Here is an 18,894-nt window from a genome sequence, read left to right on the forward strand (position 1 = left end):
TCCAAACAGATTAAAGATTGAATCAATTTATCTTTTGTAGATCATAAAATGGATCCTTTGAAAGATTCATCACCTATTTGTCAAATGTCGAATTAATTTTAGATCAAGCAAATTCACTATTTGCATATCGTTAAATTGATCATTCAGCAAATCCACCATTATTTTTGGGAATACGATTTTTGAGATTTTGAATTAACGAATCCACTTTCAAGGAGATAGAATAAGAGGACATTTTACTTCATTATAAATATATCGACATTATATCCATTCTTTTATTCATTATAAAAATTAATCTTTGTTATGATTTTTCCTATCTTAATTTTCAAGACATGAAATTTATAGTTACAAAGATAATTGAAAAATGATAATTTTTTTTTATCAAATAACTTTTACAATTTCAAATCTTTATAAAATATGTTTATTTTTAATTATACTTTAAATTTGTATGATCATGAGTAACAAAGCTGTAAAATTTATTTTATAATTTTAAAAAATAATTAAAAACTAAAAATAAAAACAGATAAGTTTAAAAGCGTGTAATTTGCTTCTTTTTAAATTTATCCATTGTGTCGTAAAAAAGAATAAAAACAAGAAACAAAAATGATATCTTTAGGATTTGTTTGGCATTGCTATGAAAATTAAAAAAAGAAAAGATATAATAACTTAAAATTGAAAAGTGATAATATATTTGGTTAATACCTTTAAAATAAAAAATAATTAAGAATCTAATTGAACTTATGTTCATTTTTCCTTCAATGAAATAAAATAATAATATGACTAAAATAATAAAATTACAAGAGAATCAAATTAGAAAATATTATAATTAAAATAAAATTTAATTAATTTTATCATTTTTATTATATTTTTAAACTTGACTTTTACTTTTTTCCCTATTTTTTTTTTTAAATTTATGAATATTTTTATTTTCCTTATATTTCAAATTCATATAGCCATTTTATCCTAATTTTAATTGAAAATTTTACATAAAACAAAAGGCATTTTACTTTTGAAAGTAAAATTTATTTTTATAAAATTAAAAGAAAAAAACGTAAGTATAATAAAAAAATTAGTCAGATAAACAGTGACACTGTCACTGTTACGAATTCCTCCCGTATCATGTAAGCCGGCTCCCCTCTTTCCGTTCTGTGTCCATGTCGGAGCAGTCCAAGGAGCCGCGGCGTGCCGGTCCTTGGTTTAGCGATTGCTGGTTGTCCAGCAAGGAGATCGAAGCTAAGATTAATCACTATTCTCCATTTCAATCTTGCCTGTTTCCCCGCCTGCGCTTTCAATGATCCCCAAATTGAATCTTCCAGCCGGTTCGACTTCAGGTAATCCGAAGAATTTCAGGTTATAATTCTAATTGCCTTCCATTATCTTTTAGTATTTATGCCCCCTATAAGTGATGATTGTGATTTTTAGTGAACTCAATGGGAACATTTAGGAATTTTTTGGTGCACGCCCACTGTTCGATGTCTTTCCTTGAATTATTTGTTATATTGTTTTCTGTGGTTTAGAAAAATCTAAATGGCATAAAGGTTAGAATTTTATGTGCGAAAAAGCCAATAATATTCAACCAGATGGGGCTCCCGTTTTAACACATGCAAAGCAAATGTAGGTTCAGCAATAGTAGTTATTGGATATACGTATCTTTATTATTTTTTTTATAAATTAATTAAAATTTATATGTTTTTTTATCTTTTTTAATTTTTTTTTTCTTGCATCTCCAACGTATACTCTCTAGCTTACTATGAATTATTTTATGTTAAGCAAATATGGCCTAGTAATAGTTTTTTTTTTACTTTTCTTTTGATTGCAATTGATACTTTGTATAAAAGGTATTTATGATACTAAAAGGTTCGCATCAAAGAAAAGAAAAAGTTATTGATAGTTATGTGTTAATTATAGGATATTTATGTTATTCAGTAGTTATGGGTTGGTTATGAGATATGTATTTTTCTTCTATATTGCCACTAGTTATATTAGTTAAAATTAATTTAGTTAACATTTCTACAAAGAAATTTTAGGGAATAAAAAATGGACTTTAAAGTAGGAGAAATCTCTTTCTATATGTATAGATGCCACAGAAGTACGAGATGGTTTCCTAACATGTAAATACAGTAAGAATCCGCAAGATGTGAAGCACTAGAAGCTAAAACTTGGACTATGCCATGGACGTGTTAAGGTTTTATATTTATTTTTTTGGGATATATAATTAGGTTGTAAAAACTAATTTGTCCAAGTTGGATTGGTCGAACATATTTAGGTCCTTAATCTGATCTAAGTGGGTGTCTTTTGTTTAATCTCCCAATTAGGTTTGTTTGTATAATTTCTGAAATTTTCTACACACAACCTTTTATTTGTTCCAAACATGATCCTTTTTTTTTTTCAATACAATTAATATGTTGTTGAGCGACCACGTGAATTAAGTAATAAATCCATTGGGAAGTTTAAAAGAGGAAGAAAGAAAGAAATATAGAACTTATTTTAGTTACCCTGAGCTGCATTTGGGAGCATGGATATTGTACCTTGGATTTGGATTTGGTTGGATTTAGACAAATTACAATACAATTTTGTATCACATCTTATCCAAATCCAATACAAACCCAAATATAAGACTTCTCCAAACATAGGATGAATGGCTTCACCAAACACCAATACATGTTGCAAGTGTCGCAAATGTGGAGTTACCCTAATGTAACATAACGACCATATTACACACTTTGTAAGGTTATATTTGAATTTATTTTACCTGTTTTTTCGCTAGAGTTGCCTATGTAAAAACCTGGAGTTAGGTCTTGTTTAACTTTGACTGCAAAAATTGTAATTGCTCAATTAGGATACTAAAATATGTAGAAGAATCAATTTGACCTGAAATGGTTGAACTGCCTTGTTTTTGAAGCGCATGGTGCCATTCATTCAAAATGCACTGTTAATGTGGACCAAAGCCCATGGAATTTTCTATTATTGAAGCAACTAAAGAAGGCCAAGTTGAGAAATAATATAGAGTCCCCAAACACTCGCACAACTTATTTGACAAACTAAGGTATCTTGAAACTTAATTCACGAACATAGACTGCCCCCCCCTCCCTTTTGGGTCCATGACACCTTATGCTCAAACAAAAAACATTTAGTGACTACATGCAAACCTAATGGAGAATTCTCTTTTTCATAATTACATTTTCTTTATCTGAGTGATTCTTATTGATTTAGTATGTGTTTATGTTGATGAATATGTTCCATACAAGGTTGTTAAAATCGTGATCTAGATCATAAAATCCTATGTTCCTACTTTTGGTAAAGCGATCTTGATCCTATATAAAATCACAATTTGATGATTTCATGGTAGGATCATAGTAATATTGGTTGGTTTGGTGGTATTAGTAAGATCATGGTAGGATTGTAAGATCCTATAATACATTTATATTTTCAAATTCAGAATCTTTACTAAATTACTGGCCCTATAGTCTTGGTATTTGTCTTGCATAACTTAAAAAAGAAATGGGCAACTTAGGAAGCGATTGGCTTGTTTTATATTAATTATTATTTTTTGATAGAATATATGAACGAAATTATGAAATCAAAAAATTTATTTTTAGCTCATCGATGATTATTAAGTGGTGCAAACTTCAAAAATTAATGTTCATTTTGAGAACAAAGATAGAGAGATATTACATTAATGTGTTTGATGATAATAATGATGATGGTGATGATAGTCTTAGCAATGGGCTTAATGAAGTCATCAATAATGATTTAGTGATACTAATGAAATAGACTGTTGCTTGCATGTTGACATTAATGTTGAGAAGCAGCTTGATAGTTTGGCTTTTGTTTACCAAATTTTAGGTTTGCATGCACATACAGTTGTTTGTTAACTTATTTGTGTTAAAAAAAATCATGTTCTTAATTTTTTCTAAGCTTTTGTTCTATTTTCATTATAAACTGATTTTATTTAGTCAAGTGTACAACAATTTGAACTATGGTTTGACTAGAATTGGTCATTATGCTGGTCTTTTTACCATCCAAGAACCACTCTGATGTGAATCGGGATTGGACTGGCTGACCTAGTCAAATTGGACTAACTTGGCTTGAACTAAGGTTGTCACTGGATCTACCTGTGTCTCTGCGAAAAATATTATAATGGGATGTTGCCACCAAGATTTGAACCTGGGACCTCAAAAGAAGTTATGAGAGTGAGTTACATGTCTAGTTGTTTATTTATCTTGGAAATAGTACAAATAACAAACTTTTAATTTCTATAAATGCACACCAACTTAAGTAATTCATATAGATGCACACCAACTTGGTCACTTGGTGTGTGCTGTTTATAGATGATATTGTTTTGATAGATGAAAGTAGGAGGGGGTAGAATTTAAGTTAAAATTATTGGGAACAACTCTAGAGCACAAAAGTTTAAGGATAAGTAGAAATAAGACAAAATATATGAAATGTGAGTTTAGCCATGTCAGGAGGAATATTGATAATAAGATTAGATTTGATAATCAAGATATCAATGACACTAGTAGATTTCGATATTTTGGATCTATTATGCAGGCGGAAGGTGAGATTGAAGAGGATGTAGTAATAGATTTAAAGAAGGTTGAGTAAAATGAATGAGTGCTTTGGGGTGCTATGTGATCATAGGATTCCATTAAAACTAAGGAAAGTTCTATAGGACCGCTATAGGAGTAGCCATGCCATATCGGTTAGAATGTTGGGCAATAAGAAATAACATATTCAAAAAGTTAAAGTTTTTGAAATGTGACTGCTAAGGTGGATGAGTGGTATAACATTAAAGGATAAATTAAGGAATGAACTTATTCACAATAAACTAGGTATAGCACCGGTAGAAGATAAGAGAAGAGAGGGGTGGCTTAAATGGTTTCGATATTTGAAATGCAGGCCAAGTAGGACACTAGTGAAGGAGGAGCGAGCTGGTTATTGTTAATAGTGCTAGAAGAGGCATGGGTAGACCTATATTAACTCGAATGAGGTAGTGAGGAAGGATATAAAAGCTCTTAAATTAGTTGAGAAAAACACCCTAGATTGTGTGAATTGGCAGGAAAGGATTCATATTGCGTAACCCCATATAGTGGGACTTAAGTTGGTGGTTGTTGTTGTTGTATCTTTTAATATTTGTAAATAATATTTATCATCGTTGTGATAGTTAATATAATATAGTAATGTCATGCTAATATCCCCAGTTTTTTCCACTAGCTTGACCCACTAATTTGATGTGTCCGACTAGTGGATTCATTGGTTTAGTCACCATTCTAGGATTTAAAACCATGATTTGAATATTCAATATTCCATCTTTTTGTCATGTGAAGGACTGTACCACATGGCTCTTGTAGTTCTCTTTTTCTGCTGTGAGGTTTTCTTTTGAGGAAAAGGAAAGAGGAAGGGTTTTTGTCTGGTGTTCCTTTGTAGTATAGAATGTGTACGACTTTGTGTGGGTATCCTTGGGCTTGTTTGTGTGGATATGGAGTGTATGTGGTTTGTTTTGTATATGTTAGGGAGTTGTTATACATGTTTTGTTAGTTTTTGAGTGGGGGGTCCTTTAGTTGTGGATACAGTAGACGGGAAGTTTAAAGAAGGTGGGGTAGAAAGGGGGGGGGGGGGGAATGAGGTGAGGATGGAGAGTAAGAAGTGCATGGTAGAGGCCGATAAAGATTGTGACTAGAATCTAGATACACAGTGATGTGAATAGGAGCAAGACCCAAGGTTTCTTTGGTATAAATTCTTCCACATATTTCAGATTTGTCTTGGGATTTTTTTTTCTCTTACATTTCTTCCTTAGTTATCCATGGAAATGTTGCTCTGCCCCATCTCTTATGTCTTCATTTAGTGAAGACATGCTAGGGTCTGTTATTTTCGATGTTGTTTTCTGTTTTCATTTTTGTATAGTGAAGAAACAAATTATAAAAACATGTTTGTTTACAATGCCAATTATTTGTTTTTGTTGTTTGTTTTTAGCTGTTTGCAAAAAATCGATCATATTACTTTTTTTTTTTTTTTTGGCATCTTGTTGTCAGAAAATTTTTGTATCTAAAATTAACTTTTTTGGATTAAATAATCCATTTTATGCATACTTTTTAATATAAATTAAAATAAAATGATCATATTACTTAAAATATAATTAAATAAAAATGTCCACAAAATTTCCCAAAAAAATTCAAAATAACAAAGGCTTTTTAAAAAATATTTTTACTATTTTTCAATTGTCATGTACAATAAGATTGTCCTCGTAAAGTAAATTTTGAAATATAATAATTAAGTAATATGATTATAATATTTTTTTATTTTTATTGTAGTATTTTTGGTTTCTATAATTTTGTACTTGAGCGTTTATTTAATCAAGTTTCTAATTTGTTTAGTTGTAGAAATATTAGCCAAACAGGTTGCTGTTTTTTGGTTTTTAATTTTTCGTTTTCATAATTTTAGACTGTAATATGAAATTGCCTCTTAGGTTTCTTTGTTGTGTTTCTCTTTCTCTACTTTGTCTCCATTGCTATTTCATCTCTCATGTCTCTATTTAGCAAAGATACCAATCTGGGTTTCTTTATTGTCTGTCGATAGCCTACATGCAGCTAAGTTGTAGAAAACCAACCATTTTTGGCTATGTCAGCAGGATATGACAGAGTGTGGTACATGCACTTCAAACCATGGCAGCTCAGGCATTTTGCTTTAAATTGACTCTTTTGCATACTTCAGTATCCTAATTGACCCAATTAAAACTCTGATGGACCCATTCATATTTAAGACAAAGTTTAGTGGTTTCTATGAACATAATCCTAGTATCTCTCTCTCTCTCCCCACCCCCTTCCCCCCCACAAAAAAAAAAAAAAAAATCCGGGAAAGAAGAGTAGGTTTTTTTAACTATTGATCTGGCTTCAACATCTTAACTCAGAAAACCGTACAAGTAAGGTCTGTTTGTTCACATTGTAAAGTCTCTTTGTTTCCATTATATAAAAGACTGCTAAATAAACCTTTAAAGAATTTTGATCTAACCAAGCTTGGGAAAGGGCTTTTAAGTCAATTCATTATTTTTATGTTCTTTACTTGCATATTCTAGAGAATCCACGCTTGATACTAATTGACTCTTTTGCTGCATTTGTGTCTTAAAACACATGGATGAACTTGTTTCATGACACAGTCTGTTGGGTTCAACCACCTTGTTCTTCTCATTTTACCTGATACATTTTCACAAAAGACTCTGCATGAAAATATAACTTTCCTTCCAAAATTAATAACAGTAACCTCTGTGATGTTATCCCTAAATTTTCTTTTGATCTAAAACAGTAACCAACGCATGATTGATGATTCAGAGTTAGAATCTGCATTTTTTTTTTGGTCTGGGATTGATGATGGGAGATTTACTGGATAAAATTCAAAGGTGCGAAAAATAGACGAAGAAATAAAAATTGCTCTTTGATGCAATGCTTGGGTTTGCTCAACGCACAATTGCGTTCACTCTTTGTCCAGAAAGTGGAAATCTATCTCCCAGCTGTTTATGGGACAGTGAAGCAATAGACCATGAAGCACACAAATCACAATCTGAGCAAAAGGTGCTGGTTACTCAAAATTTTAAAACATCAATTTCGTATGGGGAAATTTAGAGAGGAATTAGAGAATAAAGAGAAATTATATTGTCAAAAATGGCCTTATAAAGGAGGCTATTGTAATGCGGCAGCTTGGGAAAGTATTGGGGTCGACTTACAGCAGAACTGAGAAGGATGTTGTTAGGACTTTTGTTGATCTGGAAGCTAATGGTAAGGGGGACTGGAAATTGGGTTTTTTGTTATTATGACGGGAGATTTGAAGTTGCCAGTTTTAGGTTTGAATCAAGTGAAAGAGGTGGGGGTGGCTTTGTTTGTAATATGTCTCACAGGGTCACTGTTTCTCTATCAGTATGTATTGTGTAGGTTGGCTTTAGGAGGTTTTTCAGTAGTTTGGCTGTCTTAGATTGTTTGGATGTTTTGTTTTTCTTTGTTTCTGTAATTTTATTTATTTATTTATTTGTCTTGGATGTTTTGGCAGGGTTGGGCCTTTTTGGTAGGCATTGCATTTTGGGGCTTTGATAATGGGTGTTCCAGCGGGGGAGGGACGGTTCTGTTTGGTAGGTTTTCTGTCTTTTTTTGGGGGGTGGGTTGGCAAAAAAATGTGAACCTCCCTTCAGGTTTCAAAAATCGCACAGACCTCCCTTGACATTTGATTTTCAGAACATTTATACTTTTTCCATCAATTTACTGTCAAGTAGCTGAATAAAATTTTAAAATTTTGATTATTAAACACATGAAATGGCATAAGGTTTGCCCTTTTTTTTGGGGTGGGGGAAGGGTTTTATGTAGCCTTTTGGATGTTCAGGGGTGGAGGTTGCAAAAAGGGTAAAATAGTCAATTTCCTAAAATTTTATTTGGCTACTTGATGGTAAATTGATGGAAAGGATATAAATGTCTTGGAAATCAAATGTCAAGGCGATGTCTGTGGGATTTTTAAAACCTCACGGAAGATTCATGTCTTTTTGTCAAACCTTATTGAAGATCAATGTCTTGTCTTTTTCCCTAAATGATATTTTTATTTGATTGTTAACATGAATGCTTCTGTTCCTTTACTAACATGTTTTAGTTTAACGCCAGTGATTATTGAATCCTCTCAGGCTATGGCTCTTCCTGGACAATCTTGATCATAAGTGTGAGAGGGAGAGAGGGAGCACGTGGAGTAAAGTAGTCAAGGGAATTGGGGAGCTATTGTGTTTTTAACATTGTTATGTTTTTCTTTTTGTTTTTTTTTTTTTGTTTTTTTTTTTGTTTTTGGGTCTACTTGTTTTAAAAAACTAAATAGGTGAACTTATGATATATAATTGTGTTTGAAAGATGTCTATATTTCATTTTAAATTAAAATTACCTCAATATTCGCATTCTAAAAAGAAAAATATGCCTATATATGTATATAATATTTTATATTGATTAATTAACATATCCTGGCTGCATCATATCCTCATTTTTCCAAAATTGCCATATGGCAATCAATATCGTGCTGTATCCCATGTCAGTAAAGCTTCTTAGCTTCAGATGCAAATAGTCTATCTAGTTTATTAAAGCCTTTGACAAACATTCATACACTTTATTATGAAACTGATGTTGAGATGATTATTACAGGGCTTGTGCCATTTGGGTTGAGCTGAGTTGAGTTTGGATGTCTACATTTGTGAAATTCTCTCTATTGTTTTAGACTACATGCACTGTATCAAATCTCATCTTGAATAATACATACAAGGAACTTTGGCAAGCTTATTCTGGGCTGTTTGTATCTGTACACACGCCTTTTTTCTGGCCGCTGACGAAAAAGGTTGGTTGGATGGCCAGTTAGTGGAAGCCCTTCCCTGGTCGGGACCATAAGATTCCAAAAAAAAAATGTAACAGAGGTCAATATTAGGGGCTTTTGGCTAAAAATATTTGATAATGGCTGTGGCCAAATGACTATATAATTGGGTAGATAATTCATCAATTTACTGGAATATGAAACAAGGAGCATTCTTTTAAGATTCATTAGCATCTTTGCATTTTGAGTTCTTGAGGTTTAACTGTGTTCTCTGAGTTCCTCTGCAGAATTTATTATCTGTCGATGACCCATTTGTTTGCTTTCTTCTTCATGATTTTTTCCCCCTCAGCCAGGTAACCGGCTTGTCATTTTTGCTGATTCTACTTTCCAAGGTTTATTTACTTGTGAAAAAATCAGTATGCTAACGATCAGAAGTTCACAGAATTTATCTTCACAGGTTCATCCTCAACAGTGTTAGTTTCCTCCACGTCAATTTGTTCCGTGGTTAATCATGGGAATTTATTTTTGTAGGTAACTGGAGAGGAAGGTAATGAGGTTTGAACCCTGCTCAAATGCATGATGGGATGAGCCATTGGTACTAGGCCATTGATAATGGCTGTGGCCAAATGACTATATAATTGGGTAGATAATTCATCAATTTACTGGAATATGAAACAAGGAGCATTCTTTCAAGATTCATTAGCATCTTTGCATTTTGAGTTCTTGAGGTTTAACTGTGTTCTCTGAGTTCCCCTGCAGAATTTATTATCTGTTGATGACCCATTTGTTTGCTTTCTTCTTCATGATTTTTTCCCCCTCAGCCAGGTAACCGGCTTGTCATTTTTGCTGATTCTACTTTCCAAGGTTTATTTACTTGTGAAAAAAATCAGTATGCTAACGATCAGAAGTTCACAGAATATATCTTCACAGGTTCATCCTCAACAGTGTTAGTTTCCTCCACGTCAATTGGTTCCGTGGTTAATCATGGGAATTTATTTTTGTAGGTAACTGGAGAGGAAGGTAATGAGGTTTGAACCCTGCTCAAATGCATGATGGGATGAGCCATTGGTACTAGGCCATTGATAATGGCTGTGGCCAAATGACTATATAATTGGGTAGATAATTCATCAATTTACTGGAATATGAAACAAGGAGCATTCTTTCAAGATTCATTAGCATCTTTGCATTTTGAGTTCTTGAGGTTTAACTGTGTTCTCTGAGTTCCCCTGCAGAATTTATTATCTGTTGATGACCCATTTGTTTGCTTTCTTCTTCATGATTTTTTCCCCCTCAGCCAGGTAACCGGCTTGTCATTTTTGCTGATTCTACTTTCCAAGGTTTATTTACTTGTGAAAAAATCAGTATGCTAACGATCAGAAGTTCACAGAATTTATCTTCACAGGTTCATCCTCAGCAGTGTTAGTTTCCTCCACCTCAATTTGTTCTGTGGTTAATCATGGGAATTTATTTTTGTAGGTAACTGGAGAGGAAGGTAATGAGGTTTGAACCCTGCTCAAATGCATGATGGGATGAGCCATTGGTACTAGGCCATCCTTCGTCGTCCTCATTACTTAATCTCGGGATCATATAGGAGAACATTATTAGAAACAGGAATCAACCCTCTCGGTCCTGCTTATGATTCCCTTGATATGGTGAGGACTCCTTAAAAGCATCTGTTAATTTGTCTCTTCTTCAAATGATTCCCTTGATATGGTGAGGACTCCTTAAAAGCATCTGTTAACCTGTCTCTTCTTCAGTAGGCTGTGTTTTTTTTTTAAACGAAAGATTCAAAAAGAACACTCCGCAGGGGGGCCACTGCTCTGCCACTTATCAAATCAAAAAGAAGCTTTTCCTTTTCTAATTTTCACATAAACATTCTCATAGACCTTTGGAAAAATCTTTACAATTGACTTCCAAAATTGAGAGCCCGTAAGAGTATAATTGATTGAAGTCATGTAACCTGATTTAACATAACCTTAAAAAAACGGGTCCAAAGAGTGGATAATTCAAGGGAATGTTTGACACTGCGTTTAAACATATGAAGTTCGAGACTCGGAACCTTTTGGAAAATGTGTTGATTGGACAAAACTTAGCAAATCTAAAACCTCAATTTAATGCTCTTGAGTTTCACTGCAAAACTGACAATCGACAACCTATTTATCTTATTAAATTTTGACCATAGGAAGAAATCTTGAATATATCAATATTCTTGCAAGGTTGGTGTTTAATTAAAATGTCATTTGAAAATTTATATTATTATATGCTTGTCCTTAAATTGCATTGAATTTTTCAAATTCACATATATGATTCCAAATTGTATTGGGTTAATTCCACGCAATTCTAGTTTCAGAAATTAGTAAAGATCTTGTTAGCAATCTAATTTGGTTAATAGGGAAAGTTAAATTTTGATTGTTCACACCATTTGAATAAATGCCATTATTAACTCAATCCCCAACAATAAATATTGCCAAAGTTGGACATGTTGGGGGAGATATCAACAAACAACTATAACGGAATAATTCTTTTCTTTATATGCAAGCAAATATAATGTATCCTTACTTTTATAAGTGTTGAAAATAATAGGAAAAATAATCAATCATACTAAGTCACAAGAATACAAACAATTTTTTACATGAAAAATTTCCCTAGTATGAGGAAGAAAAATCACGGGACCTAATCCAGTTGAAATCTCCACTATCAACCAAATAATGAGTATACAAAGTCTTCTATAATCACAATTAAAAGCTACCAATATATTTAATCAAAATACCATCAATCTTAGCAAATATAAAGAGAATTAGAGAGAATATACCAAAATTGCGTTAACTGTTCATGGGCACAAATCCCAACTCTTGAGCTCAAAATCCGATTTACACTGTTAAGATTGTAACTCCTTGAGTCGTGAATCTCTCCTCCAAATTTTAGCTCGATCGGACCACGGACGAAGCGAGATCAGAGTTTTGATGAATTTTGGGCAATATGAGAAAAAAATCTATGTTTTTCTCTTTCTCTTGGGAAAGTTGCAGTTAATCACTCCTCTCTTCTCTTTTTTCTAACCTTCTTTAGGTTATCACACTAAAGGGCTGAGTTTTGGCCTTTATAAAACGCACTTGGGCTTTCCTCCACGTGGAAGGAAATAACTCAACAAATCTCTCCCTTTACGACTAGGTGGAGGGAATTGTCATCCCGACGATAGAACAACAAACTTCAAGCTTTTTCCTTGGTAGTATCGTTGTCAACATATTAGAACCATTATCATCAGTGTGAACCTTCTCAAGTTTTAGTAACTTATCGTTCAACGCATCTCTAATCCAATGGTATCGTACATCAATGTGCTTCGATCTTACATAGAAATTGAAATTCTTAGTAAGATGAATAGCACTCTGGCCATCACAAAACAACACATATCTATATTGCTTGAAATCAAGTTCTCTCAAGAACTTCTTTCCTAATAGTAACTCTTTAGTCGCTTCCGTTGCTGCAATGAACTCTGCCTCTGTTGTAGAAAGCGCAATACACTTTTAAAGTCTCAATTGTCAAGCTACAGCCCCACCTGCAAAAGTGATCAAATAACTCGAAGTAGACTTACGACTATCCACATCCCCTGCCATATCTGCATTTGTGTAGTCAACTAACAATGGTTGTTCGTTTCCTAAGCCAAGTCTCAAACTTGAAGTACCTTGAAGATACCTCATGATCTACTTCACTACATTCCAATGATCTCTTCTCGGATTTGACAAGAATCGGCTAACTACACTAACTGCATAGGCTATATCTAGTCTTGTGCGAACCATTGCATACATCAAACTTCCTATTGTTGAGCTGTAAGGAATTCTTTCCATGTCTTCCTTTTCTTTATCCGTAGAAGGACATTCCTTTGTACTTAGTTTGAAGTGGGTAGCAACAGGAGAGTTAACCACTTTAGCGTTGTCCATATTGAACATCCGAAGCACTTTCTCAATGTACTCCTCTTGTGACAAATATAACTACTTGGCACTCCTGTCACAACTGATTCTTATGACAAGAATTTTCTTTATTGGCCCAAAATCCTTCATAGCAAATAACTTACTCAATTGCTTTTTCAACTGGTTAATTCTTGAAGCATTCATGCCAACAATTAGCATGTCATTCACATAAAGCAGTAAAAAGATAAAATCATCATTAGAGAATTTTTGAACAAATACACAGTGCTTTGAAGTCGTCTTCTTGTAGTCTTATTCCCCCGTAACAGACTTAAACTTCTTATACCATTGTCTCGATGCTTGTTTCAAGCCATATAGACTTTTCTTCAACTTGCACACATAATCCTATTTCCCTTTCACTCTGAAACCTTCTGGCTACTTCATATAAATCTCTTCCTCCAAATCACCAAGAAGGAAGACAGTTTTCACATCTATTTGCTCAACTTCCAAGTCAGACTAGCTACTAAGCCGAGTACTATATGGATCGATGACATCTTTACAATTGAAGAGAAGATCTCATCAAAGTCAATACCTTTTCTCTGACTGAACCCTTTTACAACCAATCTAATTTTGTACTGTGGCTGTGAAAAGAACTCATTTGGTTTCTTCTTGTAGATCAACTTTTTCTCTAAAGCTCTTTTTCCTTTAGGTAGCTTCACTAACACAAAAGTGTGGTTATTATGCAATGACTGCATCTCATCTTGCATAGCCTCGACCCACTGTCTTATGTTCATCTTCCATGACTTCTGCAAAACACTGAGGCTCTCCCCCGTCAGTCAATAACACATATTGTTTTGCTGAATATCGAGTGGAAGGATGTTTGTCTCTGGCAGACCTCTTGGATGGAATTTTTGGTGGAATCTCTGGCACTGTCAATTGCTCATCAGTCTTAACATCTCCTTGAACCTGTAAGGGAACATCCACATCACCTTTACCCTGGTGGTCATCCTAGACATCATTCTCAACCTGAGATGGAAAATTCTTCAAAGGAACTAGCTTAACATCGGTCAAACTATCACCCTGCTGAGACATAGATTTATTTGCCTTCTCAATATCTTGAATTGTCTGATCTTCTACAAACACGATATCTCTCCTTCTTACAATTTTCTTCTCAACTGGATCATAAAGCTTGTACCCAAACTCATCTTGACCGTAGCCAAGGAATATACACTGTCGCGTTTTCTCATCAAGTTTGGAACTTTCGTCTTTTGGAATATGTACAAATGCTTTGCACCCAAAAACACGTAGTTGATTATAGGAAACATCCTTACTTGTCCAAACTCGGTCTGACACATCAAACTGTAAAGGAACACAGGGTGTAAGATTCAACACATGAACAACAGTGCTCAATGCCTCCCCCCAAAAGGATTTTGGCAACTAGGCTTGTGAAAGCAAACATCTCACTCTCTCAACCAGTGTTTTGTTCATCCTTTTTGCTATGCCATTCAATTGAGGAATTTTTGGAGTTATCTTTTGATGTCGAATATCCTGCTGTTTGCAATACTCATCAAATGGACAAAAATACTCTCCACCGTTATCAGTCCGGATGCACCTTAGTTTTTTCTCAGTCTGTCTCTCAACTAGGGCTTGAAATTGCTTGAACTCAACCAACACTTGGTCTTTTGAATTCAAGGTATATACCCACAACTTCCTTGAATGATCATTTATGAAGGTCACAAAGTATTTGGAGCCACCAAGTGTTCTTGTCTTCATAGGGCCATACACATTTGAATGTACCAAATCTAGTATCTCTAATTTTCTCGAATGAGGGGAATTCTTGAAGGAAACTCTGCTCTGCTTCCCTGACAAACAATGAGTACACCTTTTCAAAAGTGTACTTTTAAGTCCACATAGTAAATTTTCTTCCCCAGTAGAGCTAATCCTTTCTCACTCATGTGAACTAGTCTCTTGTGCCATAACTTTGTTGTACCATTATCCTCCATCACATTAACAATGTCGTTGGAGATCTTTGCTTGCAGAACGTACAGTGCAGAGTGCTTCATGCCTCGAGCCACAACCATAGCACTCCTGGTGAGCTTCAACTGACCATTACTGAAAGTGTTGCAATACCTTCATCATCAAGTTTACCTGCAAAAATCAAATTCAAACGAATGTTAGGAATATGCTTCACATCTCTAAGAACTAAGCTCATGCCATTATTTGTCTTTAGATACACATCTCCAATTCCAATGACTTTAACCAAACCATCATTGCCCATATTTTACTGTTCCAAAGTCACCAGATCTATAGGATGTAAAGAAATCCTTTCGAGATGTAACATAAATGGAGGCACTGCTGTCAATCACCCAACTGGTCTCATGGTATGCAACATTTATCATCTCATCATCATAAACAATGAGGAAGTCTGCAGGAGTGGTGGTAGCAACTTTATCATCACCATCTTTGTCATCTCCATTCTTCGTTCCCTTCCCTTTCTCATTCTTGTTTTCCTTCTCTAATTGCCTGCAATATTTCTTGATGTGTCCCTTTTTCTTGCAGTGATGACACTCAACATTTGCAAACTTGTTGGACTTGCTTCTGCTGTTATCTGTGTTCCTCGGACCTCTGCTCTTACTTCTCCCCATTTTTTTTGTAACCAAGATCTTTGACTGTGAAGAGGATCCCTGTGTTTTTCTTCTCATCTCTTCATTTAGCAAACAACTTTTGGCCACATCCATTATGATTACACTTTCTGGAGTGGAGTTAGTCAATGAAGTTCTGAGCGTCTCCCATGAGTCTTGTAATAAACCAAGCAATCATAAACCTTGTATCTTATCATCAAACTTAATACCCATTTCAACCAACTCCTTAATAATTCTTTGGAATGTATTCAGGTGATCAAATAAAGGAGTCTCGTCTTGGTACCTCAAAGCCATAATTTGTTTAATCATAAACAACTTATTATTTCCAGTATTTCTAGCATATAGTTGTTCAAGCTTACTCCATAGAGAACGTACATTTGTCTCTCTACTAATATGGTTCAAAACATTATCATCTACCCACTTCTTGATATACCCACACACCTGTCGATGTAACAAAGTCCATTCCACATCAAACTTTTTTTTTTTCCTGGTTTTTCAGCACTAAATACCGGTAGGTAATAATCTTTCACATAAAGAAGATCCTCCATTTTTCCTTTTCATATGTGATAATTTGAACCATTGAGATTAATCATTCTACTCGTATTTGCTTCCATAACTCAAATTGCCAACCTGACAATCTGTCAACCTGGCTCTGATACCACTTTGTTGGGAGAGATATCAACAAACGATCACAGTGGAATAATTCTTCTCCCTATATGCAAGCAAATATAATGTATCTCTACTTTTATACGTGCTGAAAATAATAGGAAAAATAATCAATCACATTAAGCCAAAAGAATACAAGCAATTTTTTACATGGAAAACTTTCCCTGTGTGAGGAAGAAAAATCACGGGTTCTAGTCCAGTTGAAATCTCCACTATCAACCAAATAATGGGTATATGAAGTCTTTTCTAATCACAATTAGAGGCTACAAATATATCTTATCAAGATATCATTAATCCTGACAAATACAAAGAAAATTGGAGAGAATATACCAAAATCGTGGTTATTGTCCACGGACACAATTCTCAACTCCCGAGCTCAAAATCCGATCTTAACCGTTCAGATTGTAGTTCCTTGAGTCTTGAACCTCTTTTCCAAATTTTAGCTTGATCGGACCACGGACAAAGCGCGATTAGAATTTTGATGAAATCTAAGCAATATGAGAAAAAAACCTACGTTTTTCTCTCTCTCTTGGGAAAGTTGCGGCTAATCACTCTTCTCTTCTCTTTTTACGACTTCTTTTAAGTTATTACACTAAAGGGCTGAACTTTGGGCTTTAATAAAACTTATTTGGGCTTTCCTCCACATGGAAAGAAATAACTCAACAAGACAAGGTCTGGAAATACCTTTAATGAGTATTTTAACTGTTCTATATGAATAGCTTTGAAGGGTTTCATTTATTTCTGGCTTTAGGACAGTTTACCTTGCGGTCTGCCAATCCGCTAGCATTGAATTTGGTAGAATAGTTCCAAGTAGTTGTATTCAAAATTTCCTTTATTTCTGCTTGTCAAAATAAGATAATTTTCAAGCTCTAACTTTTTATTCCTTTATCTGTCTCTTCCCCCACTCCCTCTTGTTAAGTGAATTATCTTCCAAGCAATGATCACTGTGTTAATCTTCCATGTGTATTTTCTGAAGTCACTGATTCCATCTACATGTCTTTACATTCCCACATCACGAGATGGCAACTCTGCATGAAACCATGTATACCTAATCCGTTTGTGGCTCTAGTTCGTAATTCAACTCATCCCTAACTTTTCCCTACGCCAGTTTTGTAGCGTATGATCCCGTCTCTCTATTTCCAGAGCACCATGTGACAACTCTGTTCTAGCATTAACTAACATAAACCTACCATTTCAGTGCTCTGAAAGGTCTGTATTTCTGTCAGTATTTTCCTGTCCTTTTTCTGACAGTGATATTAGTTATTCCATCAGTTTTCTGAAATCCAATGCTCCCTACATTTCAAATTGCTCAAAACAAATGGAACCATTTCATTTCAATTGCATCCTTACAAATGAGAACATGCTTACTGGTGAGTTACAACAATAATGCGGAAGTGCATCAAGGAGAGAATTTTGTGAATGATTCAATTGCCCAAAATTTTATGGAGTTGGTGGAACAGGGCAATGTTAAGATTGGTTTAGGTTCTAGCTATACGAGACACCTTTTATAGGATAAAACTGTGTGGCTTGTGAGCTGAACCGGACAATATCTCACCGGAGTTAGATGAATTTTGGCTTCAAACTAAAACATAAAGCAAAACAAATGGACTTAAGGAGGATGAAAAATATGTCAACAGAAACCAAAATGAATTTTTCCTCATTTTATACTGCAAAACAGGATTATAGAAGGATTTTGGGACCTAATTATTTGTAACTTGTAACTCGGCTGTGTACCTGGCTCCCATGCCTGATCTGTAGATAGATTAGGATTACTTGAAGATATTTTTAATGTGAAATTTGAATTACATGAACGTAAATTCCAAATCCCTTTGCAATTTTAAAGCTAAAAATGCTGTTAGCTTAAAATCGAGAGCAGTCGGTCTTTCAGAAATTTGCCTAGAAGCTGGGGTCCACATCTGAGAAATATGAAACAGTAGAGTGTTAAATTTTAGAATACCTAATTGATAAATATACATGATCTATTCTCCCTCTTTTGCCTGTGTTTCTGACTATGATTTAATTAATCAAGTGTTGTTTGGCCCTTCCAGTCCACCACACACATTTAAATATGAAACAGTAGAGTGTTAAATTTTAGAATACCTAATTGATAAATATACATGATCTATTCTCCCTCTTTTGCCTGTGTTTCTGACTATGATTTAATTAATTAAGTGTTGTTTGGCCCTTCCAGTCCACCACACACATTTAAGTTGCATTTCCAAATTTACCTGTACCTCTAAGATCATCCCTTACACCTAAGCTCATGTCTCCAAACGAACTACTGTATAGTCCAACCTAATCAGTTTCCCTGTAAATGTGGAAACAATAGAAGCACGGAAGTATGCAACCAATCGGCCAAGAAG

The 18,894-nt window shown here is 34.3% G+C and overlaps 1 long non-coding RNA gene across 1 annotated transcript; it reads left to right on the forward strand.

Moving 5' to 3' along the window:
- Nucleotides 1-1,087: 1,087 nt before the first annotated feature.
- LOC131146878 (uncharacterized) lies at nucleotides 1,088-11,100 on the forward strand. Its single transcript, XR_009134484.1, has 5 exons — nucleotides 1,088-1,328; nucleotides 8,038-9,778; nucleotides 9,853-10,251; nucleotides 10,326-10,723; nucleotides 10,798-11,100. It is a non-coding gene; the product is annotated as an uncharacterized LOC131146878 (long non-coding RNA).
- The last annotated feature ends 7,794 nt before the right edge of the window (nucleotides 11,101-18,894 follow it).

The sequence above is a fragment of the Malania oleifera genome, chromosome 13 (assembly GCF_029873635.1).
Source record: "Malania oleifera isolate guangnan ecotype guangnan chromosome 13, ASM2987363v1, whole genome shotgun sequence".
In the NCBI taxonomy this organism is placed as follows: domain Eukaryota; kingdom Viridiplantae; phylum Streptophyta; class Magnoliopsida; order Santalales; family Ximeniaceae; genus Malania; species Malania oleifera.